General features: G+C 41.1%; 2 non-coding genes across 2 annotated transcripts; one reads left to right on the top strand and one right to left on the bottom strand.

Moving 5' to 3' along the window:
* Positions 1-11,302: 11,302 nt before the first annotated feature.
* Positions 11,303-11,409, top strand: LOC112752121 (small nucleolar RNA R71). Its single transcript, XR_003176563.1, has one exon. It is a non-coding gene; the product is annotated as a small nucleolar RNA R71 (small nucleolar RNA).
* An 8,440-nt stretch (positions 11,410-19,849) lies between these two features.
* Positions 19,850-19,956, bottom strand: LOC112752940 (small nucleolar RNA R71). The gene has a single exon (XR_003177349.1). It is a non-coding gene; the product is annotated as a small nucleolar RNA R71 (small nucleolar RNA).
* Positions 19,957-23,485: the final 3,529 nt, after the last annotated feature.

Genomic DNA, 23,485 nt, shown 5'->3' with positions numbered 1-23,485 from the left:
AATGACGCGATCGCGTCGGTCACGCGGTCGCGTGACCCGTTTTATGCCATTGGCGCGAGGGCAGCCTCGCACTCGCACAACTCTCAGTTCAAAATCATATTAGTGCCAAATTTTGGGTGATGCGATCGGATGAGGCATGCGATCGCGTGAGTGGTCAATTATTGGGATACGACATGGTCGCGTGAGGCACGCGATCGCGTGAGAGGGACTGCGCGTCCAGCGCCAATCCAGCACCACTCTAGCACAACTTTCGGGTGTGCACCCCTTTGACGTCAAAATCCTGGTCACGCAGCCGCGTGGGGCACGCGGTCGCGTGGGAGGTTATTATTCCCATATAACGCGGTCGCGTTGGCGACGCGGTCGCGTGGGACGATTTGTGCCATTGGCACGCCTCCACCCCTGCTCCTGCGTAACTTTCTGTTCACATTATTATTGTCTCCCATCTCCTTGCGACGCGGACGCGTCAATGAGGCAGTCGCGTCGCGTGATTTTTTTTTGTTTTTTTTTATATAAATAAAGGAATGTAAATGCAGATGCACGAAATGTACTAATGAAGAGAAGAGTTATTGAATAAGAAAATTAAAAATAAGGAAAAGAACGATCATACCATGGTGGATTGTCTCCCACCTAGCACTTTGCTTTAACGTCCGTAAGTTGGACGCTCCACTAGCTCAATCTTCAGCTATGTGGGGATCTTCCAAGAGGAAGATCTCAAGCTCCTTGTTTTTCTTTAGCTTCTCGCCATGGTACAGCTTTAAACGATGTGCATTAACTTTGATAGGTTCAGAGCTTAAAGGATGGCTTAGGTGATAGACTCCGTACGGTTCGGCCTTTTCTACTCTGTATGGACCTTCCAATCTTGATCTCAACTTGCCTGGCATGAGCCTTAGTCGAGACTTGTAAAGGAGGACTAAGTCTCCAGGTTGGAACTCTTTCCTCTTAATGTGCTGATCATATACAACCTTCATCTTCTCCTTGTATAGTCTTGAGTTGTCATAAGCTTCTAGGCGAAGGCTTTCCAGTTCCTGCAGTTGCAACTTCCTTTCAGCTCTGGCTCTCTCAATTCCCATATTGCATTCCTTTACTGCCCAAAAGGCTTTATGCTCTATTTCAACGGGGAGATGACAAGCTTTTCCATAAACTAAGCGAAAAGGACTCATCCCAATGGGTGTTTTGTATGATGTTCTGTATGCCTAGAGTGCATCTTGTAGCCTGGTGCTTCAGTCTCTTCTATGAGGTTTGACTATCTTCTGCAAGATATGCTTTATCTCTCTATTTGACACCTCGGCTTGCCCATTAGTCTGAGGATGGTAGGCTGTTGCAACTTTATGAATTATCCCATGCTTCTTCATTAGTCCTGTTAGTCTCCTGTTAAAAAAATGGGTGCCTTGATCGCTCACGATTGCTCGTGGTGATCCAAAGCGACAAATAATATGATTTCTCACAAAGGAAATAACAGTGTTAGCATCATCATTGCGGGTAGGAATTGCTTCCACCCATTTGGAAACGTAATCCACAGCTAACAATATATAGAAATAACCATTAGAATTTGGAAATGGACCCATGAAGTTAATGCCCCAAACATAAAAAATTTCACAGAAAAGCATAATCTGTTGAGGCATCTCATTCTTCCTGGATATATTACCAAATTTCTGGCATGGAAAACAAGATCTACAAAATTCAGCAGCATCCTTAAAAAGAGTAGGCCACCAGAATCCACAGTCTAAGATTTTTCTAGCAGTTCTTTGAGGGCCAAAATGTCCTCGACTCTCAGATGAGTGACAGGCCTCTAAGATGGACTGGAATTCTGATTGAGGCACACACCGTCTAATTATCTGGTCAGCGCCACATCTCCATAAATATGGGTCATCCCATATATAATATTTAGACTCGCTTTTCAGCTTGTCTCTTTGATGCTTAGAAAAGTTTGGAGGAAAGGTGCGGCTAACTAGATAATTAGCTACAGGTGCATACCAAGGGACTATCTCAGATACTGCTTGCAGGTTATCAAATGGGAAATTATCGGCTATAGGAGTGGAGTCATCTTTAATATGTTCAAGGTGACTCAAGTGGTCTGCCACTAAATTCTGGTTACCACTCCTATTCTTAATTTCTAAATCAAATTCTTGTAATAGCAGTATCCAACGTATAAGCCTTGGTTTGGACTCCTTTTTAGATAATAAATACTTTAGAGCTGCGTGGTCTGAATACACTACTACTTTAGTACCAAGTAAATAGGCTCAGAATTTATCCAGAGCAAAAACAATAGCAAGAAGCTCTGTCTCAGTAGTAGTGTAATTCGACTGAGCAGTATCTAAAGTCTTAGACGCGTAAGCAATAACAAAAGGATCCTTACCTTCACGCTGAGCCAGTGCTGCTCCTACTGCATGGTTGGAAGCATCGCACATTATTTCAAATGGTTGGCTCCAGTCTGGTCCTCTTACAATTGGAGCTTGAGTCAGTGCGGTCTTTAGCTTATCAAACGCCTGTTTGTAATTTTCACTGAACTCAAACTCAATATCTTTCTGCAGTAGCCTGGATAAGGGAAGTGCTACCTTACTGAAGTCCTTAATGAACCTCCTGTAAAAACTTGCACGGCCAAGGAAAGAACGGACCTCTCTCACAGAAGAGGGGTAAGGTAAACTAGAAATAAGATCCACCTTTGCTGGATCTACAGAAATGCCAGTATTAGACACAACATGTCCTAGTACAATCCCTTGTTTAACCATAAAGTGACATTTTTCAAAATTTAATACAAGGTTTGTACTGACACATCTATCTAATACTCTATATAATCCATCTAAACAAAGGCTAAAGGAATCGCCATAAACACTAAAATCATCCATAAAAACTTCCATATAGTCCTCAATAAGATCAGAGAAAAGACTCATCATGCACCTCTGGAAAGTAGCTGGTGCATTGCACAAGCAAAAGGGCATTCTCTTATAAGCATAAGTCCCAAAAGGACATGTAAAAGTGGTCTTTTCCTGATCCTCAGGAGCTATATGAATCTCGAAATAACCTTTGTAACCATCTAAAAAACAATAATGCGATTTACCTGACAGGCGATCCAGCATTTGATCAATGAATGGAAGAGGATAGTGATCCTTACAGGTTGCTTGGTTGAGGCGTCTGTAGTCAATGCAGACCCTCCAGGCGTTCTGAACTCTGGTTGTCAGGAGCTCTCCATGCTCATTCTTCACTACAGTGACTCCAGACTTCTTTGGCACCACTTGTACTGGGCTTACCCATTCACTGTCTGAGATGGGGTAGATGATATCTGCCTCTAGTAGTCTGGTCACTTCCTTTTTGACAACCTCTAGGATAGTGGGGTTCAGTCTTCTCTGAGGATTGATGCCTACTATGTCTGCCAAACTCCAACCAATTGCCTTCTTGTGCCTCCTCAGCACACCAAGTAGCTGCTCTTCCTATTGAGAAGTGAGTTCCCTTGCAGTGATAACTGGAAACTGATGCACGGAAACTTGTCCCTTAACAAATCTCCCTCGGCAAGTATACCGAATTGTCGTCAAGTAATAACTCAAAAAAGAGTGAGGTCGAATCCCACAGGGATTGATTGGTCAAGCAACTTTAATTGGAGGAATGTTCTAGTTGAGCTAAGCAGAATATGGTTTGAGAGTTGCAGGAAATTAAATGGTGGGAAAGTAAATAGCAGAAAACGTAAATGCTGGAAATAAAGAGTTGAAAATAAATGACGGAAAGTAAATTGCAGAATTGTAAATGGGAATGGGGAAGATGATCATAGAAGTAATTGGCATAAAGTAAAGAGAATGGGTAAGATCAGAAATGGGGAATTCATTGGGCTTAGGAGATGTTGCATTCTCCGGATCAAGTTCATTTTCATCTCTTTCTCAATCAATGCATTCATTGATCTCCTTGGCAATCTTAAGTGATTGAATTCCAATTCCTTGGTAATTCAATCTCTCAAATCAGATCAATAGCCAATTCTTTGGTCTAATTGCTCATGAGAAGAGATGAAGTGTGGTCACTGATTATACCACATGTATTTCCAAATCAAAGTATTGGGAGAATTATATGTCACCATATCCGCCCAAACCCCAATTTGGTCCAACATGAGAAAGCATTTCTAGCATGATCTCTTCATTCTTTTTCCAAGGTTTAGAAGAGATCCAAGTATGAATAGCTTCTTTTCCAAGATAACTACTCAATTGGATGAAGATTGAAAGCTTTCTAGTAAAATCAAGAGAAAAGAAAGAAGAAGAATAATGAAAACTATTATTGATCCATCAAATTACAACAGAGCTCCCTAACCCAATGAAAGGGGTTTAGTTGTTCATAGCTCTGGGAATGGAAAGCAAAGATGGAAAGTACATTTTGAAAGTTAAACTAGAAGTGCAGAGAAAGTAAAATACAGAGAGTAATTCTAATAATGCCCAAAAGCCCCATTTCTCTAGTTCAAAGCTACTCCTATATATACTACTCTCCTGATCTTCTAGTTGACTCTTCAAGTCTTGGATGTGGGCCTTTAGATCTTGAGTTGAAGTAGTTATCTTCTTCAGTGGGCTCAGCTTTACTTGCAGAGAAAGTGTGAAGTAGGCAGGGACTTTAGCTTAGGGCGTTAGTGGTGTTAACGTTAAGTAAAAATGTGGGGTTGAGAACGTTAGTGACAATCACCTTTTTCACTAACGTTCCTAACCCAAAGTGGTCCACGTTAACTTCAACATTAGTGGCACTAACGTGACCACTAACGTTGACCCTTGGCCCTTCACAAATGTTACTGGGGTTTACCTTTTTCAATAACGTTGGGAGTACCCCTTTCTCCCTACGTTAGAGTTCACGTTAGAATAGTTAACGTGGCCTTTAACGTAGGCTTGCCAAATCTTCGAGAGCGTTAGTGACACTTACCTTTGTCACTAACGCTTCAGAACGCCCCTACTTCCCACGTTAGAGTTCACGTTAACTAGGTTAACGTGACTTCTAACGTGGTATTGATAGCCATCTCCAACGTTAGTGACAAAGGTGAGTGTCACTAACGTTGGCTCATCATCCCTCTTCTCCACGTTAGCTTCCACGTTAATGTAAGTAACGTGGCAACTAACGTGGCTCATAGTGGCTCAATCCAACGTTAGTGACAAAGGTGAGTGTCACTAACGTTGGTGATTCTTTCTCCCTCCACGTTAGAGTCCACGTTAACTAGGTTAATGTGGCTTTTAACGTAGCCAATATGGGCTTAGTCTAACGTTAGTGACAAAGGTGAGTGTCACTAACGTTGGCATCGTCTTCTTCTTCCACGTTAGAGCTCACGTTAAATAACTTAACGTAGCTCTTAACGTGGCCAATTGCCCCTTTTGGAACGTTAGTGGCACTTATTTTTACCACTAACGTTGGAGTTCTACTTCTCTTCCACGTTAACATAGTTAACGTGGCAACTGACGTGGGCTATGATGGCTCACGAAAGCGTTATTGGCAATCACTTTTCTCATTAACGTTGCAAGCTAGCCTTCATTCCACGTTAGTGGTCACGTTAGTTAGACTAACGTGGCTACTAACGTGGTTCTTTCTTGCTTCCTTTGTCCTGAAATCAAGCAATAAAGTGCATTAAAGCTCTAATCCAAGTTATGAGACATGCATCATTCAATTTGTCCTTTAATTCATGCATAATTCTCATGAAATCATGTAAAATTCACAATTTTTGCTTGAATCAAGATGTAAGTGATTATTTACCCAAAACTTGCTTATTTCCTAAGAAAATTCATGAAACTACCTTAAAACCATAAAGAAAAGGTCAGTGAAACTGGCCAAAATGCCCTGGCATCACAACACCAAACTTAAAGCTTGCTTGTCCCTAAGCAAGTACTGGAACAAGAGAATGATGAATAAAATGACAAGATGAATGAATCATTATTGTGGAGGTCATGTTCTTGGTTTTATGGGGTTTCATGCATAGCAACTTAGGTTCATTCCTTTACTGGCTTTCAGACCTTTATCATGCCATGGAATACTCACTTGATTGCACCCTTTGAGACTTTTCTTTATTGATCCCTTTGTCTTTCCAAGGTGCTAGGTGTTGAAACACCCCTAAGGACTTACTCCCTCAAGTCTCTCTCCCCCATACATGCACACCACAGGCACATGGTTTGTTATTTTCTTTCCTTGAGGTCTTGGTGTCCAGCACCTCTTTGGGTTACTAAATGTTCTGTAGCAAGGTTGCTCTTGATAGTGGATTTTCAGTTAATAATCCCGGGTTAGTTAACCCAAGTCACCAAGTGATGAAGCACTCCTAAGAACTTATTCATCCAAGCAGATCCTTGGTACAAGAGCACCACAGACACATCCCTCAAGTTTCAAGCCCTTGGTGCCAAGCCTTATTCTTTATTAACTTTTCTTTCTTTTTCAACTCTTATTGTTCTTTTCCTTTTTCTTGTTAGGATCTTATTATTTAGCTAGTCTCATGGGGTGTGTTTCAAGTATATGATTCAGGACAGATAGTTACCTTCCTACCTTGTTGGTGAACCAACTTAGCTAAGTGCTTACTACATCACAAATTTAAGGACCTGCTCCATAACTTGAACATCACTCTGGTCTTTCATAACAACTCCTTTTATTGGACTTAAAAGGACAAGCATACAATAAGCAAGATGAAAATGAAGGCAGACAATTTGACTAGCAAGCATAGACCTAGGCAAAAGCAAACGTAAAGACAGAATTAAAAATTCCTAAGCTACTATGGAAGCATGTTCTATTTCATACATGATTTTCCTTATCTAAAACTTGAAAAAGATGGGACAGTAAGGGAACTCTACCACCTTTTACTTTTGGGGTTGTTCGCGCTCTCCTTCTTGTTTGTCCTCTTTGTGTCCACTTGTGCTTCCTTGTATACGGGCCAGTCTAGCTTTTTTCCAATCTTCAAGTGCCTTCCTTACTGATTCATGACTCTTTTCTACCCTCTCTCTTTCTTCTCGTGCTAATTCATCCTTCACTTCTTCATAGCTTATGATTCCCGGATGTAGTATAGGCAGTTGTCTTACTAAGTATCCGAACCTGGCCTGAGTGTTCGCCTGGTGTCCAGTCTGGCTCATGTAAACTCCTTCTGAAAATGCCCTGTGTTCGTCGAAGAGTTCTGCCTGTTCTAATTGTTTCCAATGCATTTCATGTATGTGTGCACCTTGATGTGCTTGGATGTTGACTATCTTTTGGATGGCTTCTTGTTGTTGATCCTGCCTTTGTTCCAACCTGTGGAAGGATTCTCCCCATTGTTTTCCTTGCTCCAGTTGCTGCTCCATCAATTGTCTTTGCCACTTCCCTTGTTGATTTATCCATCTAGATAGTGACTCTTCTTGATGGTTTATCAACTGTAGGTGAAGCTTTTTCTGTGCCCCTTGATTTTTCAAGTATTGTCTAGATAAGCCATCAATCGCTTCCTGTAGTTGGTGCATGTCCAAAGGGGCTTGCTCTTCTAGGTTCTGTCCTTCTACCACTTGGTGCACTGCCCTCTTTCTTATCCTTCGTTGGGGTAGGGGAGATACAACAGCATGCATACGCCGGACAGTAATTGGGATACCAACTTTTATCCAGTCGGGGTTTTCATCTTCGAACACCACCCCTGCCTTGTCACACAGGCGAAAAATGGTGCTGGGATAGCCTAACCTTCCCCCAGAATCACTTTTTTCAGCCATCTTCCTAATGCCTTGGGCTATGAGTTCATGCACCTTGATCTCTCCCCCTTTAAGTATACATTGCACCATTGTTGCTCTCTTAAGATTCACCTCTGAATTATTTCCGGCAGGGAGGATGGATCTCCTTACAATTTCGAACCACCCCTTTGCTTTAGGGGTGAGATCACCTCTTTTGATAAATTTGGGCTTTCCATTAGAATCTCTCACCCAGTCCGCTCCTTGTACGCAGATATCTTTCACAATCTGATCATAGTTAGGACTACCATCTATTCGAGATTGATAGCTCTCTTCTTCGAATGGTATGGTTCGTAGCTTCAACACCCTCATTATGCTCATGGGACTAAAATCCACCATTACTCCTCTCACAAAGCTTATATAAGATTCCTCTTTCCTATCATATCTCACTTCATTTGCATAAAACTCTCTTACGAGTGTTGCATTTATTCTCGCGGTGACTGGATCAGTGAGGAGTTCTCATCTTCTCTTTTCTATCTTCTCTGTGATTTCGGGGCACTCAGTTTTCTTGACTTGAAAGCCTAGCTCATATATGATCTCCTTATCAGCCATCCATCCAAATTAAAGTGCATGGTGAAAGGTTCTAAACTTTTTTTCATCAAAAGGGCGTTGCTCCATAGGCTCCTTCCCCTTTCTTCTTTTAGAGCTTGATGATGCCATGAGTACGAGTTGATGTGTGAGAGTGTTGAGGGGTTGTGGATAAATGATGGAATTCAGCTGGGTTTGGATAGGGTGAGATGAAAGGACTTGAGTTCCGAAGGTGTGAAGTATAAAGAATAGGAATTGGAATGTAAAGGGGGTACGGACTAGAAATCACTTATATAGAAAAGTGATGGGTGAATGAAAGGTGTAGATTGATGGGGTGGTTGTGTGATGGACGGATGGGGTTTAGCAATAGATGAGCACAAGGATCATCAACTTTATGATGGTGTTGGTTCAATTTCCAAGCTTGTTCTTCTTCCAATGTTGCATGGCAACAATTCCCAATGCAATCCCTTTGGAGACACGTGTACAGTTCTCTCCTTTTGTGGTAGCTGAACCCTTCAATTGTCCCACTAATCCTCCTACAAAATAAAAGAAAAAATAAAATTATGGGAAGTGGCGGTAAACTTTAAAAGACAAGAAAGAGTAAGTACTTTTTAAAATTTTTGTTGTTAACTACTAAATACTATTCACAAATGCAAACCAATTGACTAATTAAATTTTCATATATGCAACCGTGGTGACACCAAACTTAGTTTGTGGCAATGTGGTGTAAGATGATTTGTTCAAGGTGCTAAGAGTGACATGCTATAAGTTGCATTCATGTCCTCTTAGTGTGCCTTGAACACCAAACTTGTTCTTCACTATATGTTGCATAAAAGGATTTATTCAAGGATATGTCAAAGTTGATTTACGATCCATGAACCTTGCTTTATTAACTACTTTAAAATCATGTAAAACATGGGTTGCCTCCCATGAAGCACTTCTTTAGCGTCACTAGCTTGACGTTCTTCCTTTGTCATGGTGGTTGGTAATGCTTCAGATCTTCCCCTCTTGCAGTAAACCTATATCCATTGGCTTCATCAATGATCTCTACATGTTCTAGGGAGAGAACTTTGTTGATGGTAAAAACCTTAGGTAACTGAGATGGGATGGTGGGGAGATGAGGTGGGATATCTAGGAAGTAAGTTGAGATCACTTTATCCCCTGGAGAGAAATCTTCTGTAGGGATCTTTTTGTTCCTCCATCTCCTTGGTATCTTCTTCTTTGTTTCTTTTGCTATTATCCTGCTCTTTGTGGTCTCCTTTCCTAGGGGGATTTTGTTGCTGGTCCCATATGATTCTGGTGGTTTTGGCTCCACTTGAGTTTCCTTTAGCTGTGACAGCTGCTGATTATTTTGTTCATTACCCAAAGGAATTCCTGAGTGTACAGCTTGTGCCTCAATGCTTGTTTCTCCCACCATTGCTCTGTTATGCTTTGTCCTTAGTTCCTTGCCTTCCTGACTTGCTTCTTGTGAGGGTTTGAAGACATTGAAGGTGAGTTGTTCGTCATGTACCCTCAGTATTAGCTCTCCTCGCTCCACATCTATGAGCGCTCTGGCTGTAGCTAAGAATGGTCTTCCCAATATGATTGGGTGAAGATGACTTTCTTCCATTTCCAGTATGACAAAGTTTTTGGGAAGGAAGTAGTTCCCAACCTTCACCAGCACGTTTTCAACCACTCCTATTGCTTATTTTTGAGTTTTGTCTGCCAGCCTGATGACTACGTCTGTGGGTATTAGCTCATTGATTTGCAGCCTCTTCATAAGGGATAAAGGCATTAAGTTGATGCTTGCTCCCATATCACAGAGTCCTTTATCAAATATTATTTCTTCTATGGCACAGGGGATGTGAAAACTCCCTAGGTCCTTCCTTTTTGTAGGCAGCTCTGGTTGAATGAGAGCATTGCACTCCTTATTCATCACTATGGTTTGTCCTCCCTTGAGTGAGCTTTTCCTGGTCAGTAGCTCCTTCATGTACTTAATGTATGAGGGCATTTGTTGGAGGGCCTCGATGAATGGTATGTTTACATGGAGAGATACAAATATGTCAAGAAACCTTGAGTATATTCTCTTCTCTACACCACCATTGAGTAATTGGGGAAAGGGTGCATAGAGTCTCAGCAGCTCCTTCTGTGTAATTGTGGTTTCTTGATGATTCTCTTCCTGCTTTCCTGCTGATGTATCTTCAGGTTGTTCTGATGGTTTGTTCGGCTCTTCCTCAGTCTCCTTATCACTTATAGTAACCATCTTGCAATCTTCCCATCAGACTTTCTTTGCTTCACCTCTCGGATTTTTCTCTGTGTCACTTGGAAAGCTATCAGTAGGTTTGGGAATCTTCTCAGATAGGTATCCCACTTGAAATTCCAGCCTCTTGATGGTGTCTCCCTGATTCTTGATATTGGCTCACACCTCCTCTTTGAACACCTTGTTATCTTGAATCTCCTTGCATATGCCTTCAAGTAGAGTCTCAATCCTTGATAGTCTTTCTTCCGATGATGGAGAGTTGAGATTGGAAGGATGAGAAGGGCTATTTTGACTTTGGTATGGATGTTGAGAAGTGTTGTTGGGTGGGTGTTGGTATGACCTCTGTGTGGAGTGTTGGTGAGTTGCATTGTTGTTGGGGTTGTGGCGTCTCTGATCTTGGCCTTGGTCTTGTTGATTTCTCCACCCAAAGTTTGGGTGGTTCCTCCAACCAGGATTATACGTTTTGGAGTATGGGTCATGGTTCTGCCTAGGTGAATTCCCAATGTAGTTGGCTTGTTCCTGATCATCCTCTGTTTCTTCATTCACTCCTTCTTGGGTTGCTGCTGAAGTGGTGATTGCTGCTACTTGATTCCTCTCCATCTTCTTGGTGAGGTCAGCTAATTGCTTGGTAATCATCTTGTTTTGAGCTAGCAGTGCATCCACATTGTTCAACTTCATCACTCCTTTAGTATTGCCTCTTTCAGAAGTATAGAAGTAGTCATTCTCTGCTACAGTCTCAATGACATCTATGGCTTCTTCAATGGTCTTCTTCTTGTTCAGAGATCCCCCGGATGAATGGTCTATTGCCTTCTTTGATTCATATGAAAGACCTTCATAGAAAATGTGCAACTGCACCCATTCGTTGAACATATCTGGTGGGCATCTTCTTGTCAAGTCTTTAAACCTCTCCCATGCTTCATATAGAGTCTCACCATCCTGCTGCCTGAATGTTTGTACCTCAGCTCTCAACCTGTTGATCCGTTGAGGAGGATAGAATCTTGCCAAGAACTTGTTCACCACATCTTTCCAGGTTGCTAAACTCTCCTTTGGAAAGGATTCCAGCCATTTAGATCCTTCGTCCTTGAGCGAGAAATGAAACAGAAGTTGTCTATAAGTGTCAGGATGAACACCATTAGACTTCACAGTATCGCATATCCTCAGGAAGGTGGTTAGATATTGATTGGGGTCTTCTTGGACACTTCCTCCGAATGAACAATTGTTCTGAACAAGGGTGATGAGCTGTGGCTTTAGTTCAAAGTTGTTGGCATGTATAGTTGGCCTTTGGATGCTACTCCCACAGTTTCCTGGGTTTGGGTTGATGTAAGAACCCAGAACTCTTCTCTCTTGCCCAGCCTGATGCGCTGGACCTTCTCTGCTATGGTTATGAGCCTCTTCTTCATGATGGTTTTCCATATTCTCATCCATGTCTGGTTCAAAGTACTCTTCCTCTTCCTCAGCACCAACTACTCTCTTTCCTCTTGCTTCCCTCCTTAATCTAAGGAAGGTCCTCTCAGGTTCAGAATCAAAGGAAGTTGAAGCCCCGCTTCTTCTACCTGTCATACAACCAACAAGGCAAAAGCAAGAAAGATAGATGCAGATAGTAATTTCTACAGAAATGCTGTTAGCGTGAGTGATGCAATATATCAAACAGTTAGTGGGTTAGTGACTGAATTGTAAGCAACTAAGAAAATGGGTGGGGGAAAGGGAAGAAAATAGCTAAACAAAAAGTAAATTACTCAAATGAACTTAAATCAAATAAAATAAAAACAAATGCTCAATCTAGTTTTCCACCAATTTAATCATTGTTGATACAAAATCAATCCCTGGCAACGGCTTCATAAACTTGATGCACAGAAACTTGTCCCTTAACAAATCTCCCTCGGCAAGTATACCGAATTGTCGTCAAGTAATAACTCACAAAAGAGTGAGGTCGAATCCCACAGGGATTGATTGGTCAAGCAACTTTAATTGGAGGAATGTTCTAGTTGAGCTAAGCAGAATGTGGTTTGAGAGTTGCAGGTAATTAAATGGCGGGAAAGTAAATAGCAGAAAAGGTAAAGGCTGGAAATAAAGAGCTGAAAATAAATGACGGAAAGTAAATTGCAGAATTGTAAATGGGAATGGGGAAGATGATCATAGAAGTAATTGGCATAAAATAAAGAGAATGGGTAAGATCAGAAATGGGGAATTCATTGGGCTTAGGAGATGTTGCATTCTCTGGATCAAGTTCATTTTCATCTCTTCTTCAGTCAATGCATTCATTGATCTCCTTGGCAATCTTAAGTGATTGAATTCCAATTCCTTGGTAATTCAATCTCTCAAATCAGATCAATAGCCAATTCCTTGGTCTAATTGCTCATGAGAAGAGATGAAGTGTGGTCACTGATTATACCACATGTATTTCCAAATCAAAGTATTGGGAGAATTATATAACACCATATCCGCCCAAACCCCAATTTGGTCCAACATGAGAAAATATTTCTAGCATGATCTCTTCATCCCTTTTCCAAGGTTCAGAAGAGATCCAAGTATGAATAGCTTCTTTTCCAAGATAACTACTCAATTGGATGAAGATTGAAAGCTTTCTAGTAAAATCAAGAGAAAAGAAAGAAGAAGAATAATGAAAACTATTATTGATCCATCAAATTACAACAGAGCTCCCTAACCCAATGAAAGAGGTTTAGTTGTTCATAGCTCTAGGAATGGAAAGCAAAGATGGAGAGTACATTCTGAAAGTTAAACTAGAAGTGCAGAGAAAGTAAATTACAGAGAGTAATTCTAATAATGCCAAAAGCTCCTTTTCTAGTTCAAAGCTCTCCCTATTTATACTATTCTTCTGATCTTCTAGTTGGCTATTCAAGTCTTGGATATGGGCCTTTGGATCTTGAGTTGAAGCTGTTATCTTCTTCAGTGGGCTCAGCTTTACTTGCAGAGAAAGTGTGAAGTAGGCAGGGACTTTAGCTTAGGGCGTTAGTGGTGTTAACGTTAAGTGAAAATGTGGGGTTAAGAACGTTAGTGACAATCACCTTTTTCACTAACGTTCCTAACCCAAAGTGGTCCACGTTAACTTCAACGTTAGTGGCACTAACTTGACCACTAATGTTGACCCTTGGCCCTTCGCAAACATTACTGGGGTTTACCTTTTTCAATAACGTTGGGAGTACCCCTGTCTCCCTACGTTAGAGTTCACGTTAGAATAGTTAACGTGGCCTTTAACGTAGGCTTGCCAAATCTTCGAGAGCGTTAGTGACACTTACCTTTGTCACTAACGCTTCAGAACGCCCCTACTTCCCACGTTAGAGTTCACGTTAACTAGGTTAACGTGACTTCTAACGTGGTATTGATAGCCATCTTCAACGTTAGTGACAAAGGTGAGTGTCACTAACGTTGGCTCATCATCCCTCTTCTCCACGTTAGCTTCCACGTTAATGTAAGTAACGTGGCAACTAACGTGGCTCATAGTGGCTCAATCCAACGTTAGTGACAAAGGTGAGTGTCACTAACGTTGGTGATTCTTGCTCCCTCCACATTAGAGTCCACGTTAACTAGGTTAACGTGGCTTTTAACGTAGCCAATATGGGCTTAGTCCAACGTTAGTGACAAACGTGAGTGTCACTAACGTTGGCATCATCTTCTTCTTCCACGTTAGAGCTCACGTTAACTAAGTTAACGTAGCTCTTAACGTGGCCAATTGCCCCTTTTAGAACGTTAGTGGCACTTACTTTTACCACTAACATTAGAGTTCTACTTCTCTTCTACGTTAGCTTCCACGTTAACATAGTTAACGTGGCAACTGACGTGGGCTATGATGGCTCACGAAGGCATTATTGGCAATCACTTTTCTCATTAACGTTGCAAGCTAGCCTTCATTCCATGTTAGTGGTCACGTTAGCTAGACTAACGTGGCTACTAACGTGGTTCTTCCTTACTTCCTTTGTCCTGAAATCAAGCAATAAAGTGCATCAAAGCTCTAATCCAAGTTATGAGACATGCATCATTCAATTTGTCCTTTAATTCATGTATAATTCTCATGAAATCATGTAAAATTCACAATGTTTGCTTGAATCAAGATGTAAGTGATTATTTACCCAAAACTTGCTTATTTCCTAAGAAAATGCATGAAACTACCTTAAAACCATAAACAAAAGGTCAGTGAAACTAGCCAAAATGCCCTGGCATCAAAACACCAAACTTAAAGCTTGCTTTTCCCTAAGCAAGTACTGGAACAAGAGAATGATGAATGAAATGACAAGATGAATGAATCATTATTGTGGAAGTCATGTTCTTGGTTTTATGGGGTTTCATGCATAGCAACTTAGGTTCATTCCTTTACTGGCTTTCAGACCTTTATCATGCCTTGGAATACTCACTTGATTGCACCCTTTGAGACTTTTCTTTATTGATCCCTTTGTCTTTCCAAGGTTTATTTCATCCTTAGGCTAAGTGTTCTGTGAGGGTGCAACTCTTTAAGATAAACTTTCAGCCAACACTCCTGAACCAGTTGGTTCAAGGTGCTAGGTGTTGAAACATCTCTAAGGACTTACTCCCTCAAGTCTCTCTCCCCCATACATGCACACCACAGGCACATGGTTTGTTATTTTCTTTCCTTGAGGTCTTGGTGTCCAACACCTCTTTGGGTTACTAAATGTTTTGTAGCAAGGTTGCTCTTGATAGTGGATTTTCAGTTGATAATCCTGGGTTAGTTAACCCAAGTCACCAAGTGATGAAGCACTCCTAAGAACTTATTCATCCAAGCAGATCCTTGGTACAAGAGCACCACAGACACATCCCTCAAGTTTTAAGCCCTTGGTGCCTAGCCTTATTCTTTATTAACTTTTCTTTCTTCTTCAACTCTTATTATTCTTTTCCTTTTTCTTGTTAGGATCTTATTATTTAGCTAGTCTCATGGGGTGTGTTTCAAGTATATGATTCAGGACAGATAGTTACCTTCCCACCTTGTTAGTGAACCAACTTAGCTAAGTGCTTACTACACCACAAATTTAAGGACCTGCTCCACAACTTGAACATCACTCTGGTCTTTCATAACATCTCTTTTTATTGGACTTAAAAGGACAAGTATACAATAAGCAAGATGAAAATGAAGGCAGGCAATTTGACTAGCAAGCATAGACCTAGGCAAAAGCAAACGTAAAGACAGAATTGAAAATTCCTAAGCTACTATGGAAGCATGTTCTATTTCATACATGATTTTCCTTATTTAAAACTTGAAAAAGATGGGACAGTGAGGGAACTCCACCACCTTTTACTCATGGGGTTGTTCGCGCTCTCCTTCTTGTTTGTCCTCTTTGTGTCCACTTGTGCTACCTTGCATACGGGCCAATCTAGCTTTTTTCCAATCTTCAAGTGCCTTCCTTACTGATTCATGACTCTTTTCTACCCTCTCTCTTTCTTCTCGTGCTAATTCATCCTTCACTTCTTCATAGCTTATGATTCCCGGATGTAGTATAGGCAGTTGTCCGACTAAGTATCCGAGCCTGGCCTGAGTGTTCGCCTGGTGTCCAGTCTGGCTCATGTAAACTCCTTCTGAAAATGCCCTGTGTTCGTCGAAGAGTTCTGCCTGTTCTAATTGTTTCCGATACATTTCAAGTATGTGTGCACCTTGATGTGCTTAGATGTTGATTAGCTTTTGGATGGCTTCTTGTTGTTGATCCTGCCTTTGTTCCAACCTGTGGAAGGATTCTCCCCATTGTTTTTCTTGCTCCAGTTGCTGCTCCATCAATTGTCTTTGCCACTCCCCTTGTTGATTTATCCATCTAGATAGTGACTCTTCTTGACGGTTTATCAACTGTAGGTGAAGCTCTTTCTGTGCCCCTTGATTTTCCAAGTATTGTCTAGATAAGCCATCAATGGCTTCCTGTAGTTGGTGCATGTCCAAAGGGGCTTGCTCCTCTAGGTTCTGTCCTTCTACCACTTGATGCACTGGCCTCTTTCTTATCCTTCGTTGGGGTAGGGGAGATGCAACAGCATTCCAACGCCGGACAATAATTGGGATACCAACTTTTATCCATTCGGGGTTTTCATCTTCGAACACCACCCCTGCCTTGTCACACAGGCGGAAAATGGTACTGGGATAGCCTAACCTTCCCCCGGAATCACTTTTCTCAGCCATCTTCCTAATGCCTTGGGCTATGAGTTCATGCACCTTGATCTCTCCCCCTTTAAGTATACATTGCACCATTGTTGCTCTCTTAAGATTCACCTCTGAATTGTTTCTGGTAGGGAGGATGGATTTCCTTACAATTTCGAACCTGATGCCAGGGCATTTTGGCCAGTTTCACTGACCTTTTCTTTATGGTTTTAAGGTAGTTTCATGCATTTTCTTAGGAAATAAGCAAGTTTTGGGTAAATAATCACTTACATCTTGATTCAAGCAAACATTGTGAATTTTACATGGTTTCATGAGAATTATGCATAAATTAGAGGACAAATTGAATGATGCACGTCTCATAACTTGGATCAGAGCTTTGATGCACTTTATTGCTTGATTTCAGGATAAAGGAAGCAAGGAAGAACCACGTTAGCAGCCACGTTAGTCTAGCTAACGTGACCACTAACGTGGAATGAAGACTAGCTTGCAACGTTAATGAGAAAAGTGATAGCCAATAACGCCTTCGTGAGCCATCATAGCCCACGTTAGTTGCCACGTTAACTATGTTAACGTGGAAGCTAACATGGAAGAGAAGTAGAACTCCAACGTTAGTGGTAAAAGTAAGTGCCACTAACGTTCCAAAAGGGGCAATTGGCCACGTTAAGAGCCACGTTAACTAAGTTAACATGAGCTCTAACGTGGAAGAAGAAGATGATGCCAACGTTAGTGACACTCACCTTTGTCACTAACGTTGGACTAAGCCCATATTGGCTACGTTAAAAGCCACGTTATCCTAGTTAACGTAGAGGGAGCAAGAATCACCAACGTTAGTGACACTCACCTTTGTCACTAATGTTGGATTGAGCCACTATGAGCCACGTTAATTGCCACGTTAATTACATTAACGCAGAAGCTAACATGGAGAAGAGGGATGATGAGCCAACGTTAGTGACACTCACCTTTGTCACTAACGTTGGAGATGGCTATCAATACCACGTTAGAAGTCACGTTAACTTAGTTAACGTGAACTCTAACGTGGGAAGTAGGGGTGTTCTGAAGCGTTAGTGACAAAGGTAAGTATCACTAACGCTCTCGAAGATTTGGCAAGCCTAGGTTAAAGGCCACGTTAACTATTCTAACGTGAACTCTAACGTAGGGAGAAAGGGGTACTCTCAATGTTATTGAAAAAGGTAAACCTCAGTAACGTTTGCGAAGGGCCACGGGTCAACATTAGTGGTCGCGTTAGTGCAACTAACGTTGAAGTTAACGTGGACCACTTTGTCACTAACGTTCTCAACCCTACATTTTCACTTAACGTTAACACCACTAACGCCCTAAGCTAAAGTCCCTGCCTACTTCACACTTTCTCTGCAAGTAAAGCTGAGCCCACTGAAGAAGATAACTGCTTCAACTCAAGATTAAAAGGCCTACATCCAAGACTTGAAGAGTCAACTAGAAGATCAAAAGAGTAGTATATATAGGAGTAGCTTTGAACTAGAGAAAGGGGGCTTTTGGGCATTATTAGAATTACTCTCTGTATTTTACTTTCTCTGCACTTCTAGTTTAACTTTCAAAATGTACTCTCCATCTTTGCTTTCCATTCCCAGAGCTATGAACAACTAAACCCCTTTCATTGGGTTAGGGAGCTCTGTTGTAATTTGATGGATCAATAATAGTTTTCATTATTCTTCTTCTTTCTTTTCTCTTGATTTTACTAGAAAGCTTTCAATCTTCATCCAATTGAGTAGTTATCTTGGAAAAGAAGCTATTCATACTTGGATCTCTTCTGAACCTTGGAAAAAGAATGAAGAGGTCATGCTAGAAATGCTTTCTCATGTTGGACCAAATTGGGGTTTGGACGGATATGGTGACATATAATTCTCCCAATACTTTAATTTGGAAATACATGTGGTATAATCAGTGACCACACTTCATCTCTTCTCATGAGCAATTAGACCAAGAAATTGGCTATTGATATGATTTGAGAGATTGAATTACCAAGGAATTGGAATTCAATCACTTAAGATTGCCAAGGAGATCAATGAATGCATTGATTGAGGAAGAGATGAAAATGAACTTGATCCGGAGAATGCAACATCTCCTAAGCCCAATGAATTCCCCATTTCTGATCTTACCCATTCTCTTTACTTATTGCCATTTACTTTCATGCTAAACTCCCCTTCCCCATTTAAGATTCTGCAATTTACTTCCCGTCATTTATTTTCTGCTATTTACTTTTCCGCCATTTAATTTCCTGCAATTCTCAACTCACTTTCTGCTTAGCTCAACTAGAACATTCTTCCAATTAAAGTTGCTTGACCAATCAATCCCTGTGGGATTCGACCTCACTCTACTGTGAGTTTTTACTTGACGACAATTCGGTATACTCGCCGAAGGAAATTTGTTGAGAGACAAGTTTTCGTGCATCAAGTTTATGGTGCCGTTGCCGGGGATTGATTTTGTATTAACAATGATTAAATTGGTGGATAACTAGATTGTGCATTTATTTTTTTATTTTGTTTGATTTAAGTTCATTTGAGTAATTTACTTTCTGTTTAGCTATTTTTTTCCCTTTCCCCTACCCATTTTCTTAGTTGTTTGCAATTCAGTCACTAACCCACTAACTGTTTGATATATTGCATCACTCACACTAATAGCATTACTGTAGAAATTACTGTCTGCATTTATCTCTCTTGCTTTTGCTTTGTTGGTTGTATGACAGGTAGAAGAAGCGGAGCTTCAACTTCCTTTGATTCTGAACCTGAGAGGACCTTCCTTAGATTAAGGAGGGAAGCAAGAGGAAAGAGAGTAGTTGGTGCTGAGGAAGAAGAAGAGTACTTTGAACCAGACATGGAGGAGAATATGGAGAACCATCATGAAGAAGAGGCTCACAACCATGGCAGAGAAGGTCCAGCGCATCAGGATGGATAAGAGAGAAGAGTTCTGGGTTCCTACATCAACCCAAACCCAGGAAACCGTGGAAGTAGCATACAAAGGCCAACCATACATGCCAAAAACTTTGAACTAAAGCCACAGCTCATCACCCTTGTTCAGAACAATTGTTCATTCGGAGGAAGTGTCCAAGAAGACCCCAATCAACATCTAACCATCTTCCTGAGGATATGCGACACTGTGAAGTCTAATGGTGTTCATCCTGACACCTATAGACTACTTCTGTTTCCCTTCTCACTCAAGGACAAAGCATCTAAATGGCTGGAATCCTTTCCAAAGGAGAGTTTAGCAACCTAGGAAGATGTGGTAAACAAATTCTTGGCAAGATTCTATCCTCTTCAACGGATCAACAGGTTGAGAGCTGAGGTACAAACATTCAGGCAGCAGGATGGTGAGACTCTATATGAAGCATGGGAGAGGTTTAAAGACTTGACAAGAAGATGCCTGCTAGATATGTTCAATGAATGGGTGTAGTTGCACATCTTCTATGAAGGCCTTTCGTATGAATCAAAGAAGGCAGTAGACCACTCATCCGGGGGATCTCTGAACAAGAAGAAGACCATTGAAGAATCCATAGATGTCATTGAGACTGTAGCAGAGAATGACTACTTTTATGCTTCTGGAAGAGGCAATACTAGAGGAGTGATGGAGCTGAACAATGTGGATGCACTGCTAGCTCAAAATAAGATGATTACCAAGCAATTAGCTGACCTCACCAAGAAGATGGAGAGGAATCAAGTAGCAGCAATCACCACTTCAACAGCAACCTAAGAAGGAGTGAATGAAGAAGAAGAGGGTGATCAGGAACAAGCCAACTACATTGGGAGTTCACCTAGGCAGAACCATGACCCATAATCCAAAACATATAATCCTGGTTGGAAAAACCACCCAAACTTTGGGTGGGGAAATCAACAAGACCAAGGCAAAGATCAGAGATGCTACAACCCCAACAACAATACAATTCACCAACACTCCACAAAGAGGTCATACCAACACCCACCCAACAACACTTCTCAACATCCATACCAAAGTCAAAATGGCCCTTCTCATCCTTCCAATCTCAACTCTCAATCATCGGAAGAAAGACTATCAAGGATTGAGACTCTACTTGAAGGCATATGCAAGGAGATTCAAGATAACAAGGTGTTCAAAGAGGAGGTGCGAGCCAATATCAAGAATCAGGGAGAAACCATCAAGAGGCTGGAAATTCAAGTGGGATACCTATCTGAGAAGATTTCCAAACCTACCGATAGCTTCCCAAGTGACACAGAGAAAAATCCAAGAGGTGAAGCAAAGAAAGTCAGATGGGAAGATTGTAAGATGGTTACTATAAGTGATAAGGAGACTGAGGAAGAGCCGAACAAACCATCAAAACAACCTGAAGATACATCAGCAGGAAAGCAGGAAGAGAATCATCAAGAAACCACAATTACACAGAAGGAGCTACTGAGACTCTATGCACCCTTTTCCCAATTACTCAATGGTGGTGTAGAGAAGAGAATATACTCAAGGTTTCTTGGCATATTTGCGTCTCTCCATATAAACATACCATTCATCAAGGCCCTCCAACAAATGCCCTCATACATTAGGTACATGAAGGAGCTGCTGACCAGAAAAAGCTCACTTAAGGAAGGACAAACCATAGTGATGAATAAGGAGTGCAGTGCTCTCATTCAACTAGAGCTGCCTACAAAAAGGAAGGACCCAGGGAGTTTTCACATCCCCTGTACCATAGGAAAAACAATGTTTGATAAAGGACTCTGTGATCTGAGAGCCAGCATCAACTTAATGCCTTTATCCCTTATGAAGAGGCTGCAAATCAATGAGCTGATGCCCACAGACGTAGTCATCAGGTTGGCAGACAAAACTCAAAAACAAGCAATAGGAGTGGTTGAAAACGTGCTGGTGAAGGTTGGGAACTACTTCCTTCCCACAGACTTTGTCATACTGGAAATGGAAGAAAGTCATCTTCACCCAATCATATTGGGAAGACCATTCTTAGCTACAGCCAGAGCGCTCATAGATGTGGAGCGAGGAGAGCTGATACTGAGGGTACATGATGAACAACTCACCTTCAATGTCTTCAAACCTTCACAAGAAGCAAGTCAGGAAGGCAAGGAACTAAGGACAGAGCATGATAGAGCAATGGTGGGAAAAACAAGTATTGAGGCACAAGCTGTACACTCAGGAATTCCTTTAGGTGATGAACAAAATAATCAGCAGATGTCACAGCTAAAGGAAACTCAAGTGGAGCCAAAACCACCAGAATCATATGGGACCAATAATAAAATCCCCCTAGGAAAAGAGACCACAAAGAGTAGGATAACAGCAAGAGAAACAAAGAAGAAGATACCAAGGAGATGGAGGAACAAAAAGATCCCTACAGAAGATTTTTCTCTAGGGGATAAAGTGATCTCAGCGTACTTCCTAGATATCCCACCTCATCTCCCTACCATCCCATCTCAGTTACCTAAGGTTTTCACCATAAAAAAAGTTCTCTCCTTAGAACATGTAGAGATCATTGATGAAGCCAATGGATACAGGTTTACTGCAAGGGGGGAAGATTTGAAGCATTACCAACCACCCTGACAAAGGAAGAACGTCAAGCTAGTGACGCTAAAGAAGCGCTTCATGGGAGGCAACCCATATTTTACATGCTTTTAAAGTAGTTAATAAAGCAAGGTTCATAGATCGCAATTCAACTTTGACATATCCTTGAATAAATCCTTTTATGCAACATATAGGGAAGAACAAGTTTGGTGTTCAAGGCACACTAAGAGGACATGAATGCAGCCCATAGCATGTCACTCTTAGCACCTTGAACAAATCATCTTACACCACATTGCCACAAACTAAGTTTGGTGTCACTAAGGTTGCATACATGGAAATTTAATTAGTCAGTTGGTTTGCATTTGTGAATAGCACTTAGTAGTTGACAACAAAAATTTTAAAAAGTAGTTATTCTTTCTTGTCTTTTAAAGTTTACTACCACTTCCCACAATTTTATTTTTTCTTTTATTTTGTAGGAGGATTAAGGGGACAATTGAAGGGTTCGGCTACCACAAAAGGAGAGGACCGTACACGTGTCTCCAGGGGAATTGCATTGGAAATTGTTGCCATGTAACATTGGAAGGAGAACAAGCTTGGAAACTGAACCAACCCCATCATAAAGTTGATGATCCTTGTGCTCATTGATAAACCACTATTTTATGGTTTATCTTGTACTCAATTGAGTGGTTTTTATTAACTCTTTACCCACTTATTCATACTATTTGCATGGTTTTATATTTCCTTCCTAATTATGTGTTTTGATTGAAAACATGCTTCTTTGATCTTATATTTGCTTATTATTAATCCTCTCTTATTACCATTAGATGCCTTGATATGTGTGTTAAGTGTTTTCAGATATTATAAGGCAGGAATGGCTTGGAGGATGGGAAGAAAGCATGCAAAAGTGGAAGGAATGCAAGAAGTTGGAGAAATTGCTAAGCTGTCCAGCCTGACCTCTCTGCACTCAAACGGCTATAACTTTAGCCACAGAGGTCCAAACGACGCGGTTCCAGTTGCGTTGGAAAGCTAACGTCCGGAGCTTCGATTTGATATATAATATACTATAGTTTTCCTAACGCTAGGTGACGCGACCACATGATCCATGCGGCCGCGTCGCAGTGACGAAAATTCAGCGTGGCGAAATTCGAAACCAGCAAATTCTGGACTGTTTTTGACCCAGTTTGTGGCCCAGAAAACACATATTAGAGGCTATAAAGTGGGGGATTGCATCCATTCATAAGGAGGCTTTCACAATTCACAATTTTAGGAGTAGATGTAGTTTTTAGAGAGAGAGGTTCTCTCCTCTCTCTTAGGATTAGGATTTAGGATTTCTCTTAGTTTTAGGAGTGACTCTCAATCCCAGGTTCTTTATTTTTATTTCATTTATGAACTCTTCCATGTTACATATAATTTTCTTAATTAATGTTATTTGAGGTA

Source organism: Arachis hypogaea, chromosome 15 (assembly GCF_003086295.3).
Source record: "Arachis hypogaea cultivar Tifrunner chromosome 15, arahy.Tifrunner.gnm2.J5K5, whole genome shotgun sequence".
Taxonomy (NCBI): Eukaryota; Viridiplantae; Streptophyta; class Magnoliopsida; order Fabales; family Fabaceae; genus Arachis; species Arachis hypogaea.
This window is presented reverse-complemented; position numbering and strand designations above follow the sequence as displayed.